Source organism: Anabrus simplex, chromosome 2 (assembly GCF_040414725.1).
Source record: "Anabrus simplex isolate iqAnaSimp1 chromosome 2, ASM4041472v1, whole genome shotgun sequence".
Taxonomy (NCBI): domain Eukaryota; kingdom Metazoa; phylum Arthropoda; class Insecta; order Orthoptera; family Tettigoniidae; genus Anabrus; species Anabrus simplex.
In genome coordinates, this window is record NC_090266.1 from 1,032,318,185 (window position 1) to 1,032,344,807 (window position 26,623).

The 26,623-nt window shown below is 39.9% G+C and overlaps 1 protein-coding gene across 1 annotated transcript in view; it reads right to left on the reverse strand.

Moving 5' to 3' along the window:
* Window positions 1–25,025, reverse strand: part of LOC136863765 (ionotropic receptor 21a) — an 89,829-nt gene extending 64,804 nt beyond the window's left edge. The window contains exon 1 of the mRNA XM_067140118.2: window positions 24,899–25,025. The gene's annotated coding sequence lies outside the window, so the exon portion shown is untranslated. The remainder of the gene's footprint in view (window positions 1–24,898) is intronic.
* Window positions 25,026–26,623: the final 1,598 nt, after the last annotated feature.

A 26,623-nucleotide genomic window follows, 5' to 3' on the forward strand; every position in this document is an offset into this window, starting at 1 on the left:
GGACTGCTGCAGAGACCCGTATGTCCACTGTCAAGCTTGCTGCATATCACTAAAGAGAGATGCAGGTACCATTATGGCCATATCCATAAGCCTCTATATACTAGTGGAAATGCAGCAAACACCATTATATTTACGAAAGTTATTTTTGCTCCTGTTCTTGAAATTAATGACCAAATAAATAGAAAGCAAATACATACATACATACATACATACATACATACATACATACATACATACATACATACATACATACATACATACATTATCATTACAGACTGTTATGCCTTTCAGCGTTCAGTCTGCAAGCCTCTGTGAATTTACTAAACGTCACCAAAATCGTCTATTTGCAACTTGTGCTGTGGCCTCATTTAGTTCTATACCCCTTATCTTTAAATCGTTAGAAACTGAGTCTAACCATCGTCGCCTTGGTCGCCCTCTACTTCACTAACCCTCCATAACACAGTCAATTATTATCCCAGGTAACTTATCCTCCTCCATTCGCCTCACATAACCCCTCCACCGAAGCTGGCTTATGCGTACAGCTTCATCCATAGAGTTCATTCCTAAATTAGCCTTTATCTCCTCATTCCGAGTACCATCCTGCCATTGTTCCCACCTGTTCGAACCAGCAGTCATTCTTGCTACTTTCATGTCTGTTACTTCTACCTTCAGAATGAGATATCCTGAGTCCACCCAGTGTTCGCTCCCGTAAAGCAAAGTTGGTCTGAAAACAGACCGATGTAAAGATAGCTTCATCTGGGAGCTGACTTCCTTCTTACAGAATACTGCTGATCGCAACTGCGAGCTCAAAGCATTAGCTTTATTGCGCCTTGATTCAATCACGCTTACTATATATTACCATCCTAGGAGAACACACATCCTAAATACTTGAAATTACCTACCTGTTCCAGCTTTGTGTCACCAATCTGACATTCAATTCTGCTGGATTTCTTACCTGCTGACATCAATTTTGTCTTCAAAAGGCTAATTTTCTCACCATACTCATTGCACCTATTTTCAAGTTCCAAGATACTAGACTGTAGGCTTTCGGCACAATCTGCCATTAAGACCAAGTTGTCAGCATAGGCCAGACTGCTTACTGCATTTCAACCTAACTGAATCCCTCCCTGCCATTTTATACCTTTCAGTAGATGATCCATGTAAACTTCGAAAAACAAAGGTGAAGCCTTATCTATCCCCTGTAAGTACCCTGAACCAAGAACTCATTCTCCCATCAATTCTCACTGCAGATCAATTGTCAACATAAACACCCCTGATTGATTTTAATAATCTACCCTTTATCCCATAGTCCCCCGGTATGGTGAACAGCTTTTCCCTCAGTACCCTGTCATATACTTTTATTACAGCCTGAAGAATGACAACTAGATCCGCTGAAACTTGACATATTAAATTAAATGTACGAAGAAACTGTCTTAATACCGAACGGGAGACGGACAAACGTATAGGTCTGTTGGTCAAACAGAAAATCTGTGAAACATGTGAAATATTGTTTTGTTTTTCTGTCACAAAATAACGGAAATGTAAACAGAATAAAACAAATGGAAATAATATATAGTAATTCAATTTTTTTAAAGTTTTTCTTCCTTCCTCCAGTCCACCTAAGTTTATGTTCCCAAGTACTCTAGCATATGCCATTAATTACATTAAGCTGTTTACTGTTCCAAATAACCGTATGTACAATGCAATGTAGCAAAATGCCTTATGTCCAAACTAAACATTTAAATATCTAGAGAATCATAGGAATTTTATTTCTCTCACGCATGAATTTAAAATCAATTTTTTTTCTCATTTTATGCTGAAAGAATTGTGATCCTATCTCTTGCACATAAAAAAGACACGTTTTTCTTTGTTTGTGAAAAAATTATAATGGACTTAAGGCTCTTTGTATATTGGCAACTCAACGAATATATACTTGTTTTTGAAATTGTGGTGAAGGACCTAAGCTGTAGGTTGGAACACACGTACGTCACTGAACACGTCTCTTGCTGTTCAATGGTTAACAGATGGTGATAGATATTTTGCTTGACTTTTCCTGCCTCCTGCTACTTTTGTGAGACTGATTTTAGGACTGTTATCTGCTGTTTCGGTTACCTCCTGTATTCTACTTTGGAAAAGGATATTTTTGAAAATTGCTAGGATTTGACCTCTCCTGCGAATCTTTGAAAAAAAGTTGTTTAGTTTCCAGACTAGAGAATACTGTAACTGGTTAGAAGTGAGATAGTGTGCTCATATGAAAATTAAATGTGAGAAGGCATAGTGAAATCAGTGCGAATTCATGTGTTGAACAATGCTGAGAATAGGTCTAAGCGCTAATACTTTTTGTTTAGTAAAAACTGCGACACAAGAATGGAAAAGGTGTGATGCTTTTGAAAAGCACATAAAAGCCAAGGGTCATATAAAGCGAATGCAGAATGCGGTTAAAGCAAGTAATGCGCCTAAGAAACAACTGAGAATTGAGGGTTCGCTTCAAACGCAGAAAAAATGTTCAAGTTGACAAAATGGAATTTATTATGCAAACAGCAGAAATGTTCATCACGTTAAGACTATTAATATTGCTAATTATTCCTAAGATAATCTTATTTGTTAGGTAGGTAAGGGTTATTCTGCCCGAAGGCAAGACCGAACCTCCGCAGAGGTGTTCCTGAGCCGGAGTTTACGTGCGGTAGGGTAGCCAGTACCTTTCCGCTCCTCCATTCCCTTACACCCAACCAACAGCACGTGGCAACCCATCCAACTCCTGACCACGCCCAATGTTGCTTAACTTCGGAGATCTCACGGGATCCGGTGTTTCAACACGGCTATGGCCGTTGGCTTATTTGTTAGAAGTAGAACATTATTCGACCATTTTAACATCTGCGTGATGTAATGATTGTATAAACGTTGAAATATGAGACGTGTTTAAATCACATAATGAAGTACATTCAGACAACTACAATGTTTAAACATGCTTGCTTGATTTTATGAAACTAGATTTTGTGATTTAAAAATTTACTTATTATAAGAAGTGACAATAAATGCATTCATTGCCGTAACTTAGGGAAGCTATTCCCTCTCCCAAGCTTTGAGTTTACGCATAATTTAATTATGGTTACTTTTGTACCGGGTGGTACACCTCCACGTCGCTAATTCAAACTTTGCGCCAGTTGAAACTCCCCTACTGGAGGAAGCCTGAACTTTATCTACTGTGTTAATTTTCAAGTTTCTCAGAAGATGTCACTACTTGGAAATGTTGAAGTTTCTGAACTGGGTTGTTTTCGATGTATTTTTGTTTTGCCTGTAGTAAGAAGTGTGGACATTCTCTTCCAGATGGCACTACTGAAGAACTACAATTGTGCACCCTAGTGCGAAGTGAAAGAACTATGTTTTTGGAGAAATTTTGAATTCATAAGTTTGTTCTTTGTTAAATTTCTTTCAGTCATTGTTTAAGTTGGCAATATTAACCCTTTCTTTCCCCTTGTTTTGAATTTAGCCAATCCCGAATTTCTTTAATTAATTTATGACCAATCAGGTGTATCTTCTTCAACTTGGATATGTTGCTTAACCCTAACCAATAAAATTCTTGTGGGAGGGTGTTCTCATTCCTGAAACGCCTCGAACTTTCCGCGAGAGTATATAAACTGCTGATTTTCGGGTCTCCGCGCCACTTCAGTACCATCTTTCAGTGTGTAAAGTACGTAGCAGGGGGCGGGAAGCGCCTCTTTCTTCGGGCAGCAGTTCATCCACAAGGTAATGGCCGTTTAATAACTTCTTTTCTTGCTAGCTCAGCAGTTTAACTCTCGGGGCAGGTCCGAAGCCTTTTCCATGTAAATTTCCTTTAAAATGTAAAGACCCTCGGTATCTATTCTTTCTGTTTTAACTACAAATTGGGATAGAGAGTGCTTAACCCTCTCGAGCTCCCACTCATTTTGCTTCGAGGTGAACTTATTTTCTCAACCGTTTCTTCCTGTCTAGCGTAATGTAAATTGTCTTCTCATATAAATCACCTCTTTAGTATGGGATTAGCCCTTGCATTAACGGCCTAGTGCCAAGTAGGTTTTAAACAAAATGTATTAGGAGTGCAGCTTCGCCTCCTCTCAAATTGATATTGTCGAGGCCATGTAATATTTCTGTTTCTACACTTAATAGGCCTCAGTAGGTTGGGTATCTTTTTACCCCTGTGTCTATGTCCTTGGAGGACAGCTTGAAAGTTGAGTTTGGTGTGGCCTTTGTTAGGCTTAAACTTTGAGAGCGGATCGCTCTTTTGAAATTGATTTTGGGTGCCTCGAGGAGGCTTTACCTTGTAATTGGGAGCAAGTGCTTCTGAACATGATTGGAGTCTTCTGCCCCTTTGTCGAATCTTGTTTGTTGGGTAAAGTTGGGCTAATTGCTCAAGAATTGTGAGTCCGGGGCTCGAAGCCCAAATCCTGTGAATACTGTAATTGTACATTTGTTACCTTGCTACTCTGTACCTGCCATTCTTGTTATTTCTTGATTTTGCTAAGAAAATATAACCTTGTTAAATTTTATCTTAACTTTAATTTCGTATTCTGAGACCTGTTCACCCCCGCACCTTCTTTCACCTCTGCTGTTCCACAGATACCTCGGAACAAGTGGTAGCAGAGCGTGGTTGAATGGGTCTCAATTTAGCCCCTTTTGACGGCTAAACATTGCTTTGATCCGAACTCTAACAATTTTCTCAGTTGCTGGAATTTTTTTATTTTTCTTTTTTCAAAATTGTTCTGTCATCATGCCCGGCCCTCGCGATGTTCTCCATCTTAACTATTTGCGCAAGGAGGAGTTGATCTATGAATTAACTATTAGAAATGTGCAATCTGGAGGCACGGTTGCGGTAGACACAAATAAGCTTAGAGAGTCCCTTGATTTGCCCATTTCCATCCCCACTTTGGGAGAGAAAGAAATTGACGACTCTCTTTCCACGATCACTGACAATACTACTGAGCTAGCATCTGTAGTTAGTTTTTTTGAAGAAAATGATCCTTCTCCTAATCAAATTAAACGTGTGCAAGCCAGGTTATTTCATTTTTCTAATAGAGTTAACGATCTGTTGTCTCTGAAGTTGAATGACGTTCAGAGGAAGGAAGCTAGTATGGTTCTTGAAAATCTTTCTGAATTGTCCAGTAAGGTTACCCAATTGTTAACTGGAGAAGTTCCTCCCAAAACTGATCAACCCACCCCGGTGAATGTAGGTAGCGAGGAAGAGCCTCCTAAGGGAGAAGTCAATAGGAAAACCGTTGGAACTCAAACAATCTCTGCCCCATTGGACAACGAGTCTGAACGCCGTACCTCGTTGAATAATGTACGTTCTGAATTAAGTCTTTGCCACTTAAACCTTTACCTACTATGTCACCTGGGTTCAGCAGCTTGCCTCATCCATTAGCAATGTTGCTCAGAGGTATCTCTAAGTTTTCTGTTAATACCACTAGTGAAGTAATTTCATTCTTAAGGTTTTTAGTTGAGTTTCAGGACCATGCACTTGTTTTTTCTCTTTCTCCGTGTCAAATTTTGCAGATAATTTATCCCTATGCAATCGGTGTTCTCTCGGACAAAATTGTTAGAGCAATAGCGGAACAATCATCTATTGAAGATTTCCACGCCCACTTGCTAGCTAACTTCATTCCGGCTAGGGCAAGGTCTTCACTTATTCAGAAGTACTATTATCGTGTACAACGGTTGGATGAAAACTTGGCAGATTTCATCCAAGATATTAAGTTCTATACTGGGTCGTTTGCGCTTCACTTCCCTGAGGATCAGATTGTACAAGCTATTGTGGAAGGTATCTCACCATCCTATAGGTCATATTTGTGTTTCACGGCGTGCCCGCAAACCTTCTCTGAACTTGAAGCATTGGCCGTCTCAGCGGAAGGAGTCAGATACGCCGATTCCTTGCGTGTCGCGAAAGAACCCCCTCCTTCTTTTAGTAATCCTCGGCCTCCACCTCGCCGACCAGTCACACCTCGTAAAGGTTATGCTTGCGGGTCGCCTGACCATCTTCGGAACAAGTGCCCATTGATCAAATCTAGTAGGGCAAATAATGGAGCTGGCTCATCACAAGGCTGTTTTAAATGTGGGGCTTTCTCACATATCGCCAAGAATTGCCCAAATTCAAATAGCACCCCCTCCTGCTCAACTTCTGGTGCAACTTCCACCAATGTCACTAATAATAAGTGACTAGCGGCTTCGGCTGAGTCGACTAATTCAGCTTCCCAAGGCTCAGCTCCCGGTAAACAGGTCGAAAAATCAGGGAAAATTCAGTCTTCAAATTCATCTTTTGAATGCCCCAAAGAATGTCTTAGGATTGCGGCGGACTCCACCGCACCCGTACCTTTTCTCAAAATTGAGTTAAATAATGAACCTGTAACAGCTCTATTAGATTCAGGCAGTGTTTGTTCTATTATTTCGACTGAATGGTATTCAAAATTGAAATCTGTTTGTAAGCTTCCTGACTATTGTTCGTCTTCGGTCCAATATGTTTCGGCTAATTCATCTCCATTAGAAATTCTAGGTTCTTTAAGTGTCAAAATTCGTATTTTTAAATTTACATGGAAAATTAAATTGTTTGTGGCCAAGCACTTGTCTTGCCCCATAATATTGGGAGCTGACTTCATTTCTCACTCCGGTCTAGTGCTCGACCTTCAGAGTAAGTCGTGCACATTCAAATTTGCTTCCAATTGTAAAATCCCCTTGTTAAAGTGTAATTCTGTATCATGTTCCTCTATTTCGCCTACCCAGGATGAGATGTTGTTAGACTTTAGACATCTACCTGAGGAGCAGGCTGATAGTATTCGCAAGTTGTGTCAGTCGTTTCCAGAGGTGTTCTCGGATACTCTTGGTGTTACTGACCTGATCGAATACAGAATTGAGGTCACGGATTCGATTCCTGTCCGTTTTCCACCATATAGGCTGTCTCCACCTAAAATGAAGGCTCTGAAGGAAATCATTGATCAAATTTTGAAGGATGGTATTATTCGGCCCTCTAAGTCGGCGTATTCTTCACCTATTTTTCTAGTCCCGAAACCCCAAGGGGGCTTCAGGCCTGTCATTGATTATAGGGCTCTCAATCGGAAGGTGGTGTTACAATCTGTGCCCCTTCCCGCCCTTCATTCTTGTTTTTCATAGTTTCGTAAGGCCAAGTTCTTTACTATCTTGGACCTGAATCAGGCCTACAATCAAATTCCCCTAGCCGAAGAGTCTAAACACCTTACAGCGTTTGCCACGGATTGGAATTTGTATGAATACAACCGCGTGCCTTTCGGGCTCCCCACGGGAGCAGCTGTACTCACTAGACTGCTAGATAGGGTCTTCTCCGACATCAAATTTGAGTACTTGTATCACTATCTTGATTATGTCGTCGTATTTTCGGAGACGTTCGAAGAACATCTAGATCATCTGCGAGAAGTTCTCAATCGCCTTCGTAAGGCTGGGTTAACTGTGAAGTTGTCCAAGGTTGCCTTTGCTAAGCCCTCCATGTCATTCCTAGGGCATATTGTGTCACCTGATGGTGTTGCAGTCGATCATTCTAGAACACAGGCCATCCGTGATTTTAAACCTCCTAAGGACATCAAAGGTATCGCCAGGTTCATTGGTATGGTGAATTTCTTCAGGAAGTTTATTCCAAATTTCGCTAATAGAGCGGCGCCCTTGAACTTACTCCGTAGGAAAGGCGTCAAATTCGAGTGGGGGCCTTCTCAACAGGCCGCTTTTGAAGACCTGAAATTAGCTCTCTGTAATGCCCCTGTCCTTGCGATGCCAGATTTCTCGAAGAAATTCATCGTCCAAACCGACGCGTCGTCGTCAGCGGTAGCTGCAGTCCTTCTTCAAGAGACTGAACTAGGGAGGCGACCCATCCCCTATGCATCTAGGACTCTATCGGCTCAAGAAGCCAAGTATTCCATCTATGAGCTCGAGGGTTTGGCAGTCTTATTTGCCTTAGAAAAGTTCCGTCTCTATCTGGAACATGTCAAATTCGACCTGGAGACGGATAATCAAGCCTGACCAGAAGGGGAGGGGATCAAATGAGATGGGTAGGGTTGAGGCTCTGGTCATGGGGAATTCCATCGCTAGACACGTGGGGAAAGTGTGTGGAGGAAAGGGAACCAGGATAGAATGTTATCCAGGAATTAGGTTGAGGCAGATGTTGAGGAAAGTAGAAGAGAGGGAGGAGAGGAAGGAGAAGGTGGTAGTGTTTCACGTTGGTACCAACAACGTAAGGCAAGCTGATATAAGTACCAACATAGTAGGAGATGTGTGGGATCAGGTAAATGCAGCACGGGTGAAGTTTAAGAAAGCGGAGATTGTTATTAGTGGAATACTGTGTAGGAGGGATACTAACTGGAGGGTGAATGGGGATTTAAATGAGACTATGAAGTGGGTATGTGGGAAACTGGGAGTGAAATTTATAGATCCTAATGGGGGGTAGGAGATAGGGATCTGCGCTCAGATGGCCTTCACTTAAACCGCAGTGGTACGTATAAGTTCGGAAATTTGTTTGGAAGGGTAATAAGGAGGTAGATTCAGGGAAACGTGGTGGCCTAAGGAGCGGTGATAAGGGAACAGGGAACTGGAAATCAAGTACGGATGACATTAAATTGTTAGTGTTGAACTGTAGAAGTATTGTAAACAAAGGAATAGAATTGAGTAATTTAATAAATATATATTATGACCTTTCAATGACCTGTAGCAATATGTCGGCCGGTCATTGAAAGTCATAAGTGAAATGAAATGTGTATCAATGACTTGGAAAAAGGTGTAACGTGTCAATATGCGGCTTACGCGCATATTGATAAAAAGAACCGATACAACTCGTAAGTGTAGAATAGACATAATGGATGAGAGCCGGTGGATCGAACTCAAGACCCCGTGGTACATGTCGAATTACGTCAAGATCAGCTTTATTTACAAGCAAGAGCTCAGTACAATGTCAGCATCAGCTGAGAAGAATGTGGCTAGACATGATATCTAGTTTGAAGTTGTATAAGGGGGCCATGGATTAGCATGAAACTTCATATGGCAAATCATCTAATGGGCCCGTGCTGACGTGTTTCATAGTAAGAAGAAGAACAATAGTGTGTGTTTTCCTTTAGCAACTTCTATGATGAAGGTTAGAGTTGTTATTCAGTTCCTCAAATGTCAAAAACACATGTATAGCTAGCATAGGATTTCTCTGCTTATGGAAAGCAACTTATTATTATTGTAAATAATAATGGAAGGAGTTCGTGTTTTACTTACTGATTACTGTATGAAGGAAGATAATAGAAGCAAGCTTAAGGATCTGGTTCTGTAATTGATAAACATAAAGAATAAGCCCAGATATAAGTTATATAATAGCCAAAATCATTTGCAAACCTCGAATTATATGTTTCCTCAGGCCAGTATCAAACTGGAATAGTGAAAATACAATTAGTGTGAAATTGTATTCCTAATGATATTGTACAAGTTTCAGGTGGCGGCCGGAGATGTTAAATCACTATCTGACCAGGGAATGTAAATGAACAACATGAAGTGCTAAACCAATATAGTGCCCTGGCGGACTCAGGCCTCTGCCGGAATGGACGGAATTACAAAAATGATGATTAAACCGCTGCGGAATTACCATGAAGAAGCCAGATAAGTTATTGTACTTGTCTATCTTTTGCTTTCCTAGAATGCTTTAGTAGCGTTAGTCCTTTTGTCAATGTCACGTAGGTGACAAGGGTGTGTTAACTTGAACGATCTAACAGATTTTCGGTTGTATTTGTCGGGTTGCGATTGATCATACGTGGGTAAATAGTGTATGCCGTCAATTACCGTGGATGAGACGTTTTACTGCGTTGTGTCCGTATTATTTATCGCTGTGAAACAAAAATAATATCATTTACTACAGGTAAGTTGCAGTGTGACAGTGTGTGTGAAATATTGGTGCGTGATCTTGGTATAATTCCCATGATGTGATATGGATGTTCATTAAGGTGTATTAGGTAATGTTCATGTATAATGTTGATAAGGCTCTTCCTTAATATTGCTTGTGCAGTTAGGATGTGATGATTTGTGCGGTATACAATGTGATGACGAACGTAGGGTCGTCATAAAGCGTGGCGGACACGAGATAATTTAGGTTGATTTTTATGGTTTGCGTGTCGAATTATATTGAGTTTCGAGACGTGTTAAGTTGTTAATGGTGTTGTTAATAGAATTTCCGCCGCATATTTTGTGAGATGATTGAACAAGCTAGTCCAGCGTTAGGCATTGGTATTGAAGAGAGTCATCAAGTACATGAATTAATAAATTAAGATTCGTAGTTGCAAGTAACGAAATGTTGGAATGTGCGCACGGTTAGGGTCTTAAAATGCAATTCAATGATAGTTATGTTTAAGATCAGAATCACCTATTGCGATCGATGTACATGTAGTAGATGCTTGTAGTAGATTCATGCTGTAGTAGCATTTCAGCTGATGGTGAAGGCAGACCTCGACGCAGTCCAGACTGTACCAACTTATATTTTCATGCCAGTAGATAAAGATTCATTTCAGGTGCAGCCAACAGCTCGATGGGTGGAAACGACGTGCATTTTACTCATTTATGTGTATTGTGTTGCTATGTGTGATCATTTATAAATGCTGAAATCTGTTGGGGGGTTCAAGTTAACTGATATTTAGTTAGTCAGATAGGAACAATGATAACTATGAAAGGCAAGGCGGAGTGGACAGGTACAATTAACATTTGCGACGACGAGTGAATGACATAATATGACCCGATAGACTTTGATATATCCATAAGATTCTACGTTTCTGTGAATTTATGTTAAATAATTGTTTCCGGTTTATGATGGACAATGCAAGATGGACTCGGTCCTTAGTTAATGTTAATGAATGCATATGATTTATTTTACGTTGTTCATTTCAGTTGTTCATATTCAATCAATTGATTTTTTTAAATTAAAATGTGATCCTTCCAATTTCTGTTGCGATTTATTTGAAAACTTTGCCTTAGTGTATAATTTACATTTTATGATTGGCAGTATCTATAGCTCAGTCGTCGTTATCTGAATGTGACCGAATACTCTTCGAAGGGCCATGCCCTGAGTGGAGTATCATGCGAACCTTCTGAATACTAGTCGGCAAATAATTTGATAGTTCATGGTTATCTACAAACCACGGCGTCCACGAACGGTCACATAGTGTATTAGTGTTTTTGGTCGCCCACCGTTGGGCTGAGTATTGACGAGTGAGCAGGTTAATATATTATATTTTGATTGTCAATCGCGAGGCATTGAACGAAAATAATGATGTATTTTGTCCGCTCGATGATGATGCGTATAGTAGGCAACGGAGCGATGATGGTAAAGACTTAGTTTGGCAATGAGAAGTTGGAAGGATAAATTAATCAGGGTCAGATTATTCGTTCATTCATGTGAGTATGGTAATTATTCGGTCATTTCGGTATGAGCTTGGGCTCGTCAGGGCTTAATCAGTGAATTTTGTGGCTGCTAAAGCAATAGTGATAGGTTAGGTGATATTTGAGGAACGTAGGATAAAGACATTTACTGCTTGAATATCAGTGTTATTAGTGATGGCGTCATTAGCGCAAGTAAAGTTACTGCTAGAAGAGTTGGCGGGTAGATTGACGAAAGTACAGGAATCCCAGGAAACGACCGTTAATGAAATGCGGAAAGAAATTAGAGAGTCGCAGGGAGTCGCATTAAAAGAAATTAGAGAATCGCAGGAAATGTCGGCGAGCGAAATGCGAAAAGAAATTAGAGAATCACAGGAGATGACCGCTAATGAGGTGCGAAAAGAAATTAGAGAGTCACAGGAAATGGCAGCTATTGAAATGCGAAAGGAGGTTAGAGAGTCACAGGAAGCAGTGGCAAATGAGATGCGAAGAGAAATACGAGAAAGGCAGGAGGAGACCAGTAGAGAGATTAAAGAGAATCAGCGTGTTGTTTCAGAATTAGTCATGCAGAACTCAAGGGTGATGCAGGAAGAAATATCAGCACTAGGGTCGCGAATAGCCGAAATACAGGCGGACATACAGGAGGACATGAAAAGCTTGAGAAGTGAGGTGACAGTAGCAATAAATGAGAATAGAAAAGAGATTAACGAGAGGTTCACCGAACTTCAAGCTGAATTGAAGGTCAACGTGAACGATATTCAAACACAAGTTGACCGTGATATTAATGAATTAAAAGAAGAAGTAATTATTATGCAAGGGAAAATTATCGAATCGGATACTAGTTGGGACGATAAGTTTAGGAAAGTGACTGAAAATATTGAAGAAATCAATAGAGGAGTTCATGAGGAGATGGATACGGCGAAAGAACACATTAATAGTAAATTTCAGTCCATTATTGATGAGACAGATAGAAACAGGACCCAAACGGATCAGCAGATAAAGAAATTAAGTGACGAGTTGGAAAATGTACAGAAGAACATCCAGAATATGAGGATTGATTCTGAAACAACCAAGAAACTTGTGTTGACGACTTTGGAGAAACAGTCATCGGTCGATAATGAAAGGAAAACTGAGCTAGACTATCAGTTTGAAATACCGGTATATAACACCGACAGTAGTGAGAATAGTGTTGCGCATACAGCGAACGGAACCCAAATAATAAATGTAATACGCACAAACGAAGATAGACCAAAAAAGTTCACCGGAAATATAAAGTCGGGAATGACTCCTCGAGGGTTCATTCGAGAAATCGAAGAGTATTTCCGCGAGGCAAAAATAATGCCGGAGAGGCAATTAAAGGCAGTGGAACGACATTTGGACGGAGCACCACTGATATGGTACAAAGCGTTCAGGTACATTTTTGAAGACTACGCCGGATTTAAGAGCGCGTTCTTAGAACGTTTTTGGGGAATTGACGTTCAACAAAATGTCAGATTGGAGCTGTATTCAAAAAAATATTCTCTCAGCGGACCGAGTTGTTTCTCGGACTATTTTACCATGCAGTTCCACCGTTTGAAAGAGCTTGACTCACCCCCAACAGAACTCGAAATGGTGCGAGCCATAATTAAACAATTTCCACCTGATGTTCAACGGTTGATGACAACAGCGAACGTACAGTCCGCGGTGCAAGCAGAGGCAATTTTGAGGCAGCTTGACAGCACAAACACGCAAGTCGGAAATAGAATAATAAGGCATGTAGATCCAGTGGTAAACGTCGCAACAACAGTGGAACAGGAAAATGAATGTCGGGGGAATAATCAATGCTACTGCATGAGGAGAGAGAAGCAGGAGAGACATGATAATTCAGAAGACAACCAACGCGACCGGAGATGGACATCATGTCAGAATGGTAATGGAAGATATCCACGGTTTAGAAGAGGAACACGTTGGGGTTACCAACGAGATAGATGGCCGTACCGGAGGAATAGAAGTCAAGGAAGGATAGGATATAGAAGTGAAAATCAAGAAGGAGACGTTGACCAAGAAAAGAGGAAATACGTAGAAGAATTAAAACGCCAACAAGAGACTAAACGTTGGGAAGAAGCGATAAGGAGTCAAGAGATGAACGCAGATTGCATTGGTGCGTCGAGTCTCGAGTATCAGCGGCAACAAAGAAAAGATGCTGCAGACCGGATGCTTAATCCTAATGCAACCTCATTTGATGATAACTCCCACGAGAGGAATGGGGTGAAAAAAAAACGCCAAATTAGAATTTAAGGAGAATAAGATAGATTTCAAGCAGCAACTGAATGAGCAACGTGAAGGGGTGATTGGAAACATAGAATCTTGGGAATTTGAACCCGAAGAGTTGTTGGAAGACCGCCAATTGGGCGAATCTGAAATTAAAAGAGGACTTCCGGTCATATGGGTCACAATATTAGGTATTAAAATTTACTCGTTGTTGGATACAGGCGCCAGTATTAGTATTATTTCAAAGGTATTATTAACAGAACTCCAACGCAGAGCACGAGTCCCCATAATGCCAGTAGCCAACATAAAGATAAGAGGGATTATTCCAGATAAGGTTGCCAATTGTAAGATGCAGACGTTCATTCCAGTTGAGATTGGCAAAGTTACATTCGAACATCCATTTTTGGTAATGGATAGGATTCAACATAATGTAATAATCTCGTTTTTGAGGACGATATAACAGACGATACCTTGAGTGGAAACGATCTCACGAGCGAGGAAGTAGATGTTCATAAAGCTGATACCAATGCATACTTCTGAAGATGAATGATGAGACGTAGCAAATAAATACACGGGTTTTGATCTGAGTGATAAGCACGAGTTGTTCGGAAATGAGGCTTGGAAGTATTGATATTTTAAGAAAGGAAGGATTTAGCCAGTCAAAGACTGATATAATAAGAAATTTCTCCCCATGTTCGAAATTTCTTCTCCAAGTAGAGGGGGAATATGACCTTTCAATGACCTGTAGCAATATGTCGGCCGGTCATTGAAAGTCATAAGTGAAATGAAATGTGTATCAATGACTTGGAAAAAGGTGTAACGTGTCAATATGCGGCTTACGCGCATATTGATAAAAAGAACCGATACAACTCGTAAGTGTAGAATAGACATAATGGATGAGAGCCGGTGGATCGAACTCAAGACCCCGTGGTACATGTCGAATTACGTCAAGATCAGCTTTATTTACAAGCAAGAGCTCAGTACAATGTCAGCATCAGCTGAGAAGAATGTGGCTAGACATGATATCTAGTTTGAAGTTGTATAAGGGGGCCATGGATTAGCATGAAACTTCATATGGCAAATCATCTAATGGGCCCGTGCTGACGTGTTTCATAGTAAGAAGAAGAACAATAGTGTGTGTTTTCCTTTAGCAACTTCTATGATGAAGGTTAGAGTTGTTATTCAGTTCCTCAAATGTCAAAAACACATGTATAGCTAGCATAGGATTTCTCTGCTTATGGAAAGCAACTTATTATTATTGTAAATAATAATGGAAGGAGTTCGTGTTTTACTTACTGATTACTGTATGAAGGAAGATAATAGAAGCAAGCTTAAGGATCTGGTTCTGTAATTGATAAACATAAAGAATAAGCCCAGATATAAGTTATATAATAGCCAAAATCATTTGCAAACCTCGAATTATATGTTTCCTCAGGCCAGTATCAAACTGGAATAGTGAAAATACAATTAGTGTGAAATTGTATTCCTAATGATATTGTACAAGTTTCAGGTGGCGGCCGGAGATGTTAAATCACTATCTGACCAGGGAATGTAAATGAACAACATGAAGTGCTAAACCAATATAGTGCCCTGGCGGACTCAGGCCTCTGCCGGAATGGACGGAATTACAAAAATGATGATTAAACCGCTGCGGAATTACCATGAAGAAGCCAGATAAGTTATTGTACTTGTCTATCTTTTGCTTTCCTAGAATGCTTTAGTAGCGTTAGTCCTTTTGTCAATGTCACGTAGGTGACAAGGGTGTGTTAACTTGAACGATCTAACAGATTTTCGGTTGTATTTGTCGGGTTGCGATTGATCATACGTGGGTAAATAGTGTATGCCGTCAATTACCGTGGATGAGACGTTTTACTGCGTTGTGTCCGTATTATTTATCGCTGTGAAACAAAAATAATATCATTTACTACAGGTAAGTTGCAGTGTGACAGTGTGTGTGAAATATTGGTGCGTGATCTTGGTATAATTCCCATGATGTGATATGGATGTTCATTAAGGTGTATTAGGTAATGTTCATGTATAATGTTGATAAGGCTCTTCCTTAATATTGCTTGTGCAGTTAGGATGTGATGATTTGTGCGGTATACAATGTGATGACGAACGTAGGGTCGTCATAAAGCGTGGCGGACACGAGATAATTTAGGTTGATTTTTATGGTTTGCGTGTCGAATTATATTGAGTTTCGAGACGTGTTAAGTTGTTAATGGTGTTGTTAATAGAATTTCCGCCGCATATTTTGTGAGATGATTGAACAAGCTAGTCCAGCGTTAGGCATTGGTATTGAAGAGAGTCATCAAGTACATGAATTAATAAATTAAGATTCGTAGTTGCAAGTAACGAAATGTTGGAATGTGCGCACGGTTAGGGTCTTAAAATGCAATTCAATGATAGTTATGTTTAAGATCAGAATCACCTATTGCGATCGATGTACATGTAGTAGATGCTTGTAGTAGATTCATGCTGTAGTAGCATTTCAGCTGATGGTGAAGGCAGACCTCGACGCAGTCCAGACTGTACCAACTTATATTTTCATGCCAGTAGATAAAGATTCATTTCAGGTGCAGCCAACAGCTCGATGGGTGGAAACGACGTGCATTTTACTCATTTATGTGTATTGTGTTGCTATGTGTGATCATTTATAAATGCTGAAATCTGTTGGGGGGTTCAAGTTAACTGATATTTAGTTAGTCAGATAGGAACAATGATAACTATGAAAGGCAAGGCGGAGTGGACAGGTACAATTAACATTTGCGACGACGAGTGAATGACATAATATGACCCGATAGACTTTGATATATCCATAAGATTCTACGTTTCTGTGAATTTATGTTAAATAATTGTTTCCGGTTTATGATGGACAATGCAAGATGGACTCGGTCCTTAGTTAATGTTAATGAATGCATATGATTTATTTTACGTTGTTCATTTCAGTTGTTCATATTCAATCAATTGATTTTTTTAAATTAAAATGTGATCCTTCCAATTTCTGTTGCGATTTATTTGAAAACTTTGCCTTAGTGTATAATTTACATTTTATGATTGGCAGTATCTATAGCTCAGTCGTCGTTATCTGAATGTGACCGAATACTCTTCGAAGGGCCATGCCCTGAGTGGAGTATCATGCGAACCTTCTGAATACTAGTCGGCAAATAATTTGATAGTTCATGGTTATCTACAAACCACGGCGTCCACGAACGGTCACAATATATATATATATACACCAGATATTGTAATAGGAGTTGAATCATGGCTGAGAAATGATATAATGGATGCAAAAATTTTCTCACGGAACTGGAGTGTGTATCGTAGAGATAGGATAGGAATGGTGGGAGGGGGAGTATTCATTCTGGTGAAGGAAGAATTTGTAAGCTACGAAAAAGTTAAAGATGAGACACATGAAATTCTAGGTGTAAGGCCCATTTCTAAAGATGATAGGCAACTTGATATATTCGGAGTGTACAGACCGGGAAAGGGTAGCACTGACACGGATTCAGAATTATTTGATAAGATAATCAGCTATGTAGGAAACGACAAGGAAAGAAATGTGATTGTAGCGGGAGATCTGAATTTGCCAGATGTCAATTGGGAAGGAAATGCGAATAACAGGAAGCATGACCAACAAATGGCAAATAAGTTAATATGAGAAGAACAGCTGATTCAGAAAGTGATGGAACCAACCAGAGGGAAAAATATCCTGGATGTCGTGCTGATAAAACCAGAGTAGCTCTATAGAGAAACTGAAGTAATAGATGGTATTAGTGATCATGAAGCTGTTTTTGTCGTAGTTAAAAATAAATGTGATAGAAAGGAAGGTCTTAAAAGTAGGACTATTAGGCAGTACCATATGGCTGATAAAGCAGGCATGAGGCAGTTTCTAAAAAGTAACTATGATCGGTGGAAAACGGTAAATAAGAATGTAAACAGACTCTGGGATGGGTTTAAAGGAATTGTTGAGGAATGTGAAAACAGGTTTGTACCTTTAAAGGAGGTAAGGAATGGCAAATACCCACCTTATTATAATAGAGAAATAAAGAGACTAAGAAGGAGGTGCAGACTGGAAAGAAATAGAGTTAGAAATGGCTGTGGAAGTAAGGAGAATTTGAAGGAACTTACTAGAAAATTGAATCTAGCAAAGAAGGCAGCTAAGGATAACATGATGGCAAGCATAATTCGCAGTCATACAAATTTTAGTGAAAAATGGAAGGGTATGTATAGGTATTTTAAGGCAGAAACAGGTTCCAAGAAGGACATTCCAGGAATAATTAATGAACAAGGGGAGTGTGTATGTGAGGATATTCAAAAGGCAGAAGTATTCAGTCAGCAGTATGTAAAGAGTGTTGGTCACAAGGATAATGTCCAGATAGAGGAGGAGACTAATACTAAAGAAGTATTAAAATTTACATATGATAACAATGACATTTACAATAAGATATAAAAGTTGAAAACTAGAAAAGCGGCTGGAATTGATAAGATTTCAGGGGATATACTAAAGACAATGGGTTGGGATATAGTACCATATCTGAAGTACTTATCTGATTATTGTTTGGTCAGAGGAGCTATACCAGATGAATGGAGAGTTGATATAGTAGCCCCTGTGTATAAAGGAAAGGGTGATAGACATAAAGCTGAAAATTACAGGCCAGTAAGTTTGAAGGTTAACAAAACCAAAACCAAATGAAATGTACTCCGGATGGTAAACAGAATGTTAATGTTTGGTTGGAAGGAGAAAAATTGACTCGAGTAAATCAGTTCAGTTACTTGGGAAGCATCATTACATCTGATGGGAGGTGTGAAAAGGACGTCTGTTCTCGAATAGCCCAGGCTAAAGAAGCTTTCAATAAAAATAAAAAAGCCTATTGACCTCCAAGGCAATATCCCTACCAGTAAGAAAGCATTTCATTAAGAGCTTCATTTGGAGCATTGCGACCTATGGCTCTGAAACCTGGACTCTATTAGAGGCTGATATGAAAAGAATAAATTCATTTGAAATGTGGTGCTGGCGTCGAATGTTACGAATTCTCTGGACTCACAGGCTAACAAATGAAGAAGTTCTCAAGAGAGCTGAAGAAACCATCAGTCTAGAGAAAAAGATCGCGAAAAGAAGATGTAGTTGGATAGGTCATTTACTCCGACACTCATCATGCTGCACCACACTGCTTGAAGGGAAACTGGAAGGAAAGACTAGAAGAGGACGACCAAGAGCAGGGTTCCTCGATGGCATTAAAGGGCGACGTCCACATCAACTAATCAAGCAGCTGGCTCAGGATAGAAGGTCTTTGAACGAGGACAGTCATGCTACCCACCAACCATCAGGTTGAGGAGAATGAGAGAGAGAAGTTTGACATGCATTTTATGTAAGCTTTGGGAAGGCATTCTTTCTGATTATATTAGACATGCTTGTGAAACTAATAACTGGTTCGATAGAAGGCAGTTTGGTTTTAGGAAAGGTTATTCCACTGAAGCCCAACTTGTAGGATTCCAGCAAGATATAGCAGATATCTTGGATTCAGGAAGTCAAATGGACTGTATCGCGATTGACCTGTCTAAAGCATTTGATAGGGTGGATCATGGGAGATTACTGGCAAAAATGAGTGCAATTGGACTAGACAAAAGAGTGACTGAATGGGTTGCTATATTTCTAGAAAATAGATCTCAGAGAATTAGAGTTGAAGCTTTATCTGACCCTGTAATAATTAAGAGGAGAATTCCTCAAGGCAGTATTATCAGACCTTTATGTTTTCTTATATATATAAATGATATGAGTAAAGGAGTGGAATCAGAGGTAAGGCTTTTTGCGGATGATGTTGTTCTCTACAGAGTAATAAATAAGTTACAAGATTGTGAGCAACTGCAACGTGACCTCAAAAATGTTGTGAGATGGACAGGAGGCAATGGTATAATGATAAACGGGGTTAAAATCAGGTTGTGAGTTTCACAAATAGGAAAAGACCTCTCAGTTTTAATTACTGCGTTGATGGGGTGAAAGTTTCTTTTGGTGATCATTGTAGGTGTTAATATAAGGAAAGATCTTCATTGAGGTAATCACATAAATGGGATTGTAAATAAAGGGTACAGATCTCTGCACATGGTTATAAGAGTGTTTAGGGGTTGTAATAAGGATGTAAAGGAGAGGGTATATTAAGTCTCTGGTAAGACCCCAACTAGAGTATGGTTCCAGTGTATGGGACCCTCACCAGGATTACCTGATTCAAGAACTGGAAAAAATCCACTGAAAAGCAGCTCGATTTGTTCTGGGTGATTTCCGACAAAAGAGTAGCGTTACAAAAATGTTGCAAAGTTTGGGCTGGGAAGAACTGAGAGAAAGAAGGAGAGCTGCTCGACTAAGTGGTATGTTCCGAGCTGTCAGCGGAGAGATGGTGTGGAATGACATTAGTAGACGAATAAGTTTGAGTGGCGTTTATAAAAGTAGGAAAGATCACAATATGAAGATAAAGTTTGAATTCAAGAGGACAAACTGGGGCAAATATTCATTTATAGGAAGAGGAGTTAGGGATTGAAATAATTTACCAAGGGAGATGTTCAATAAATTTCCAATTTCTTTGAAATCATTTAGGAAAAGGCTAGGAATCAAGATCCAGGGCGACTGTCCTAAATGCAGATCAGTATTGATTGATTGATTGATTGATTGATTGATTGATTGATTGATTGATTGATTGATTGATTGATTGATTGATTGATTGATTGATTGATTGATTGATTGATTGATTGATTGATTGATTGATTGAAGGACTGACTTGCTGCTAAGCCAATTTATGTATTTTGCGATGAAAGAACAGAACGCAGTGGTAACTGCGTTTTCACTGTACTTTAGGAACTTAAGATGCTGAAATTTGCCAGCAGTTATATCTAGGGTCCTGCAGTTCCTTATAAGCAGCAACAACAACATCGGAGGCAGTTTTATAGACTTTATATATCTTCAATATTGATTTCAATGCTATTTGTACTAACAGTGAGCCTTAAGCGCTGAAATGTGAAAAGTCTCTTAAAGTAGTAATTGGGGATCATTTGTATGGTTACCCCTGTTGATGCCCTAAGTTCAATTCGTTAGGAGAATATAATATAGCAGAAAAATATTCAAAGAGCTGAACATTGTTTCGTCCGGGCTGAAGAACGTGTTAAGATATGCATGAAAGTTTAAAAAAATGAAAATAAATAATGCATCATTGATAACCATCCCACTGCCTATACTGATACGCTGGTCTAGCTGGCTTCATTAGATGGAATACCTTAGGAACTTATGTCCCTTCAATGCTTAGATGTAATAGATGATTTCTTTTCTAAGAAAGAAAGTCCTTCAGTTACTGCATAAAATGTATTAGATACTTATTTGAATGATGCTAAACACCGTGAAATTGTAAAGATACAAGCAATATTTTTTCTCACGATTGCCGTTAGTGTCAACTGATATCTTGGAATTTCACTCTAAAGAAAAGCCCCACACTTTTCTTTATTAATTCTCGAATTAGTTCATTCAAAACCAAGTGTGAAACATTATATAATGGCCACTTTAGAAACAGAATAATAGTATTTGTAGAAAGCATGGCATTAGGTGCTAAAAACCAACTAGAAAATAATTCTAAAGCCTGTTGTCGTATGACTATATCTAAACTGGATTCGATAGTGATGAAGGACTTTGATGGTGTAACAGAAATTAAAGCTTTACATCATTTCTTTGACCCTTCAAGATTATTTACCAAATCAAGCATCGGTGATTTAAATGTCATAGCAGAGTTCAACAAATGAAATACATTCAAAAGAGGTTTTAATAATTTTGATTTGCTTCTTTGTTACAAAGAACTTTGTAGCAATGCTGAACAGTTAAGCCACGACAAAGATAATAAATTTGATACTGTAACAGCACCGTTAGCACTGAAAGCGAAACGTGATTCGTGCCATCTTTTCTGTCTAAAGTCCCTTCAAAGCCTCTGGTTGCGGGTATCAAATGATGACAGCGAGAGATTTTTCTCTAAATACAGTTTAGTTGTAATATGAAAAATGACACTACCTCTTGTATGTTGCAATTTCGTGGCGGTTGATTAATACGTTTGATAACAAATGTGAATAAATGTTTTCATTTGGCACTGAAGTTTTGAACTTAAGTGTTACCTAATGATTATTAATTATTCAGTTACAATCCAGTCATTACTCAATAGTTTTACCCGAAAACCAGCTAGAAATTAGTGAGAATTTGTAGCAAAACTGTAAAGACAAAACACCACAAATTAATAAAATGAATAAGATTTTTTTTTAAATTATCACCATAAGCTCTTGCCACTGGCTGGGGGCAATGACTATAGGGCCACGTTTTGATAAGGTTAATGAAATGTAATACTGTACTAGTCCAAGAACTACGAGGGCAAGTCAATAAGTATTGGCAATCAATTTTTACAATTTATTACAAAAAGAGTACACACTTTTTAAAGATATTATTTTTCAACCGTCACCCTGCTTTTCAATGCATATGGTCCACCGTTTCACAAGTTTTCTGATACCCTCTGCAAAAAAAACTGTTTTTGGCCGCGCAGCAAGCCACGTATGCACCGCGTCCTTCACCTGTCAATCGAAGGTGAATCGACGGCCTCTTAGAGGATTTTAAGTGGACCAAACAGATGGCAATCCGACGGGGCGAGATCGGGAGTGTACGCAGGATGCTCCAACACCTCGAAACGCGGCATCTAAAGAGTTTGAGCGGTTTCGGTGGCGGTATGTGGACGCGCATTGTCATGCAACAAAAGACCTCCTTCCGACAATCGACCTCTCCGTTTGTTGCGAATTGCAGGTTTCAGATTGTTTACCAGCATATCACTGTAACGTTCATTGTTTACTGTTTCCCCATCTTCCTGGTAATGTTCCAGGATTGGCCCTTGAGAGTCCCAAAACACCGTGAGCATCACTCTTCCTTAAAAAGGTTGACTCTTGAATTTATTTTTGACTGTGGATACGGGATGCTTCCAATACATGCTCTGACGTTTGCCCTCTGGTTCGAAGTGGTGAACGCATGTTTCATCTTCTGTGATGATCCCTTTCAGAAACGTTTTACCTTCGTTATTATGACGATTCAGAAGGTGCTGACAGATTCTCACACGATTGCGCTTCTGCTCTTCAGTTAGTTGTTTTGGAACCCATCTCGAACAGACTACGTGAAAGTTAAACCTGTTATGCATCATATCCTATGCAGAACCATGGCTAATGTGCATATGGTTTGCCACGTCGTCAGCAGTCACTCGTCTGTTATTCAGGATTATATCACGCACTTGCTCAGTATCGACATCAGTTACGGCTGCAGATGGACGCCCGGATCTTTACTCATCCTTCACGCTCGTGCGACCCGTTTTGAACTGTTCAATCCACTGGTAAATACTTCCCTGTGGAAAAATATTGTCCCCGTATTGTGCTGAAAGTTTTCTATGAATTTCCGCTTCTAGTACACACTCAGACCACAAAAAAAAACCGGACTACGGAACGCTGTTCATCCTTGGTGCAAACAGAGAGAGGCGCGGCCATCTTTACATAGCAACAGCGCAAGCTGTACTGATCAGATAACGCTGAAACCTACCACTGACGTAGACAACGGTGCCATCTAGCGGCTGGTGAGTACAGAACGCCATAGAGCAAACCTAAGGACAATTGGATCAAAATTTCAGGTACTTATTGACTTGCCTATGTAGTACAATCTATATTAATATTATAAAGATGGAAAGTTCACAAGTGCGTTTGTATGTGAAAATTAATATCGGCAACAATTCAACCGTCTTTATTCATTCTTTCACAATTCCAGATATATTTAGGCTATACAATTATGTTGACTTATTTGGGAAGCAGGCAGTTTAAAAAGAAGTAGAGCAAGTCAGGAAAACTGTGATTTCGGGACCTTTAAAAGTAAATACGCTGCCTGAACTGCTAGCTCCATTAACGAAGGAGTCGACCAAGTCCACTTAAAATTTAATTTTCTACGAATAACTTCCTGAGCATGATATCTCTAGCAGTTTTCGAGGAAAAATATCTTCGTTGTATTAGGACGGTGTCTGCCATGCTGATTCCCAGCCGAGTGGAACTAGGCTATTGACCACTGTCTGCGCGTCTACTCCAGGAAGGAGGCATGTGTCGGCCTCTCTCTCTCTCTCTCTCTCTCTCTGGAGTTTCCCAGGGAGCCTCTGGCGATTACGTGAAACATTGAGATGATAGGAGGCCGAGAGATTTCTGGGCGTATCTAGCCTCCGGACAGTTCTGGAACCACTGGACCCCTATTTAAGGCGGGCCAGACAGTTGGGCAGTGCAGTCAGTAATCTGGCAGTGAGTGCTGTCGATGAGTGCCACTGTGGATCACTGGTTCAGTCAGTGGACAGAGACAATTCGAGCCTGAGTTGAGAAGGCAGTCGGTGTGTCATTCTCTGTGAATGTTCTGTCCATGGAACTGGGTGGTCTATTTGTCTGTCTGCTGTCAAGGAGTTGAGTCTCTCGGCCCTGCTGCTGTGAAGCGAACATTGTGTCTGATGCAGCGTGGGAGAGTCCGACGTGGGTTCTGCAAGGGACTATGAACAAAGACTGTTGGGAGTGAACGGGCAGTGTACGTCATACGAGACTGTCAGACTGCTGTGCGCGGTCTGTGAAATGAATGGCTGTGATAGTGACAGCGATAATAAATTTGGAACTGGTTTAGACCATAAATGTCAGTTGTGGAAGAGTGTGTCGCGTGGCTGTCCTAGTTTGTAAGCGATACAATGAACAATTAATGTGGCCGAGCAGTGAGAGTAAAGAGAGAGCGCGAAATGGTGTGATTGTGCGCCTGAGTAGTCGTATAAGCAACTACTGTTAGTCAGTAAATCTTGGAGTATACGCTGCCAGTGCTGTGTCTTTATTTGCCACCCCGCCAACACATTACAGTATTATTGCATCCTTAATCCGATAAAAACCGAAAGGACGGGTAAACTGATAACAGTCTCAATGAAGAAGCATATATGCAGGATTTAAAATTATAATTTCCTACGAAAAGTTCCATTTGTATTTTCTTCGTAACTCTAACAGTTCGCGAATAATTACATTTCTACGTGTGCAAGGAACAACTCCGGCATACGGGCCAGAGGGTTCGCACGTCAAGTGTAGTGTAACTAGTCTAAACTAAAATGTTATTAAATGAATGAGGCACACACACACACACACACACACACACACACACACAAGTGATGACAGTAAACACGGCACAAATAATTTGGAATCTTACCTTGAAGAATGGAGGAAAGTGATGTCTTGAGAATAAGACTGCTTTAAATATATCTTGATGAAAGTGATCACTTATTATTGCCAGGCAGTTGAGATCAATTAAAAGTGGCCCAATAATTTCAATTAAAATGCGTTCGAGGTCTTCTAAGTTGCCCTTCTCTTGTATTTCTTCAGCCAAGTTTGTGAGTCTTAATAAATACAGAAAAAAACTGTTAGTATAAAGTCTCTACCATTACAAATATGAATATTCAAAACACAATGAATTTCTCCTGTCTTTGATTTATATCAGAAAGATACTGAGTCGACCAACCACGAGAAACTTCTAGGTACTATATGAAATTTAGAGTCACGGAAAGTGAAGATATTTTTAAAAAACATCCAAGCATAAAAATAACAACCTGGCTATCTGCTGAGGAGGTCCGTGCAAAGCGAATAAGCTAAGGAAATACAATGCCTCGCGCAATATTTTGGTGTCCCTGAAATGGGATTAATTGCCAGGCAGTTGAGATCAATTAAAAGTGGCCCAATAATTTCAATTAAAATGCGTTCGAGGTCTTCTAAGTTGCCCTTATCTTGTATTGCCTCAGCCAAGTTTGCGAGTCTTAACAAATACAGAAAAATGTTAGTATAAATCCTCTACCATTACAAATATGAATATTCAAAACACAATGAATTTCTCCAATCTTTGATTGATATCAGAAAGATATTGAGTCGACCAACCACGAGAAACTTCGAAGTACTATATGAAATTTAGGATCACGGAAAGTGATGATATTAATTAATTTTGTCAAACTATTGCCACAAAATAAATCATACAAAATTGAATTCCCATGACTTTTGACGGAGGTATGGCTTGATAACGAAAACACAATCATGCTTGTAGGAACCGTCTGCCATCTTGTTACTTGTACCATTATGACATGTCACCAGAGTTCTTTTACATGACGACATCTTACGAGATGGAGTGCAGAATGGACTTTTATCCACCCTTCAAAAATCCGACCACCTCTGCCGGGTTTGAACCCGCTATGTTGGGATCCGGAGGTTGACACTCTACACATTGATCCACAGAGAGAGCTCCTGCTATTGGTGCAGCACGGTACTGTCCAAACGGAAAACATTGCCTGCGGTGGAACACCGTGTGCCCGACAACACACTAACGCGATGCTTTCGGAACTGAGCGTAGTCATGCGGACGCAAGCAGGTAGACGACTCCCCTTCTATCCTCGCCGGAGGTGATATTACCCCTCTAACACGGTTATAAAACACAGCAACTGATAGTTAAGAGGGCCACAAGCTCAATTGCTTTATTGTGTTTAAGAACCCCGAATTAATTGAAAAACCACAATGTAACACGTAAGGAAAATCACTAAAGTGCTCCTTGCAGGGAAAGTTTGCTCGTCCTTCAGCGACCGATATACATAGCCTAAATGAATAGTTGAAACTCTAACGCTATCAGTGGACCAAGTACACGCACGCACATTAATGGTGTCCCGACATAAACAATCAACACTGCCCCACTCCAGTACTGAAAAGGAGGGGAGAGAGTGAAGGGATAGTGTTGAAGGCCACTCCAGTACTGAAAAGGAGGGGAAGAGAGTGGACAGGTAGTGCTGAATACACAGTGTGTGTATTCCGGCGTTATACTGTAACATATTATTGGCATGTGGGAGGCTCACATGGTCCCAAGCAATAGCACAAGCAATACCATGCAGTCTTAAGACAG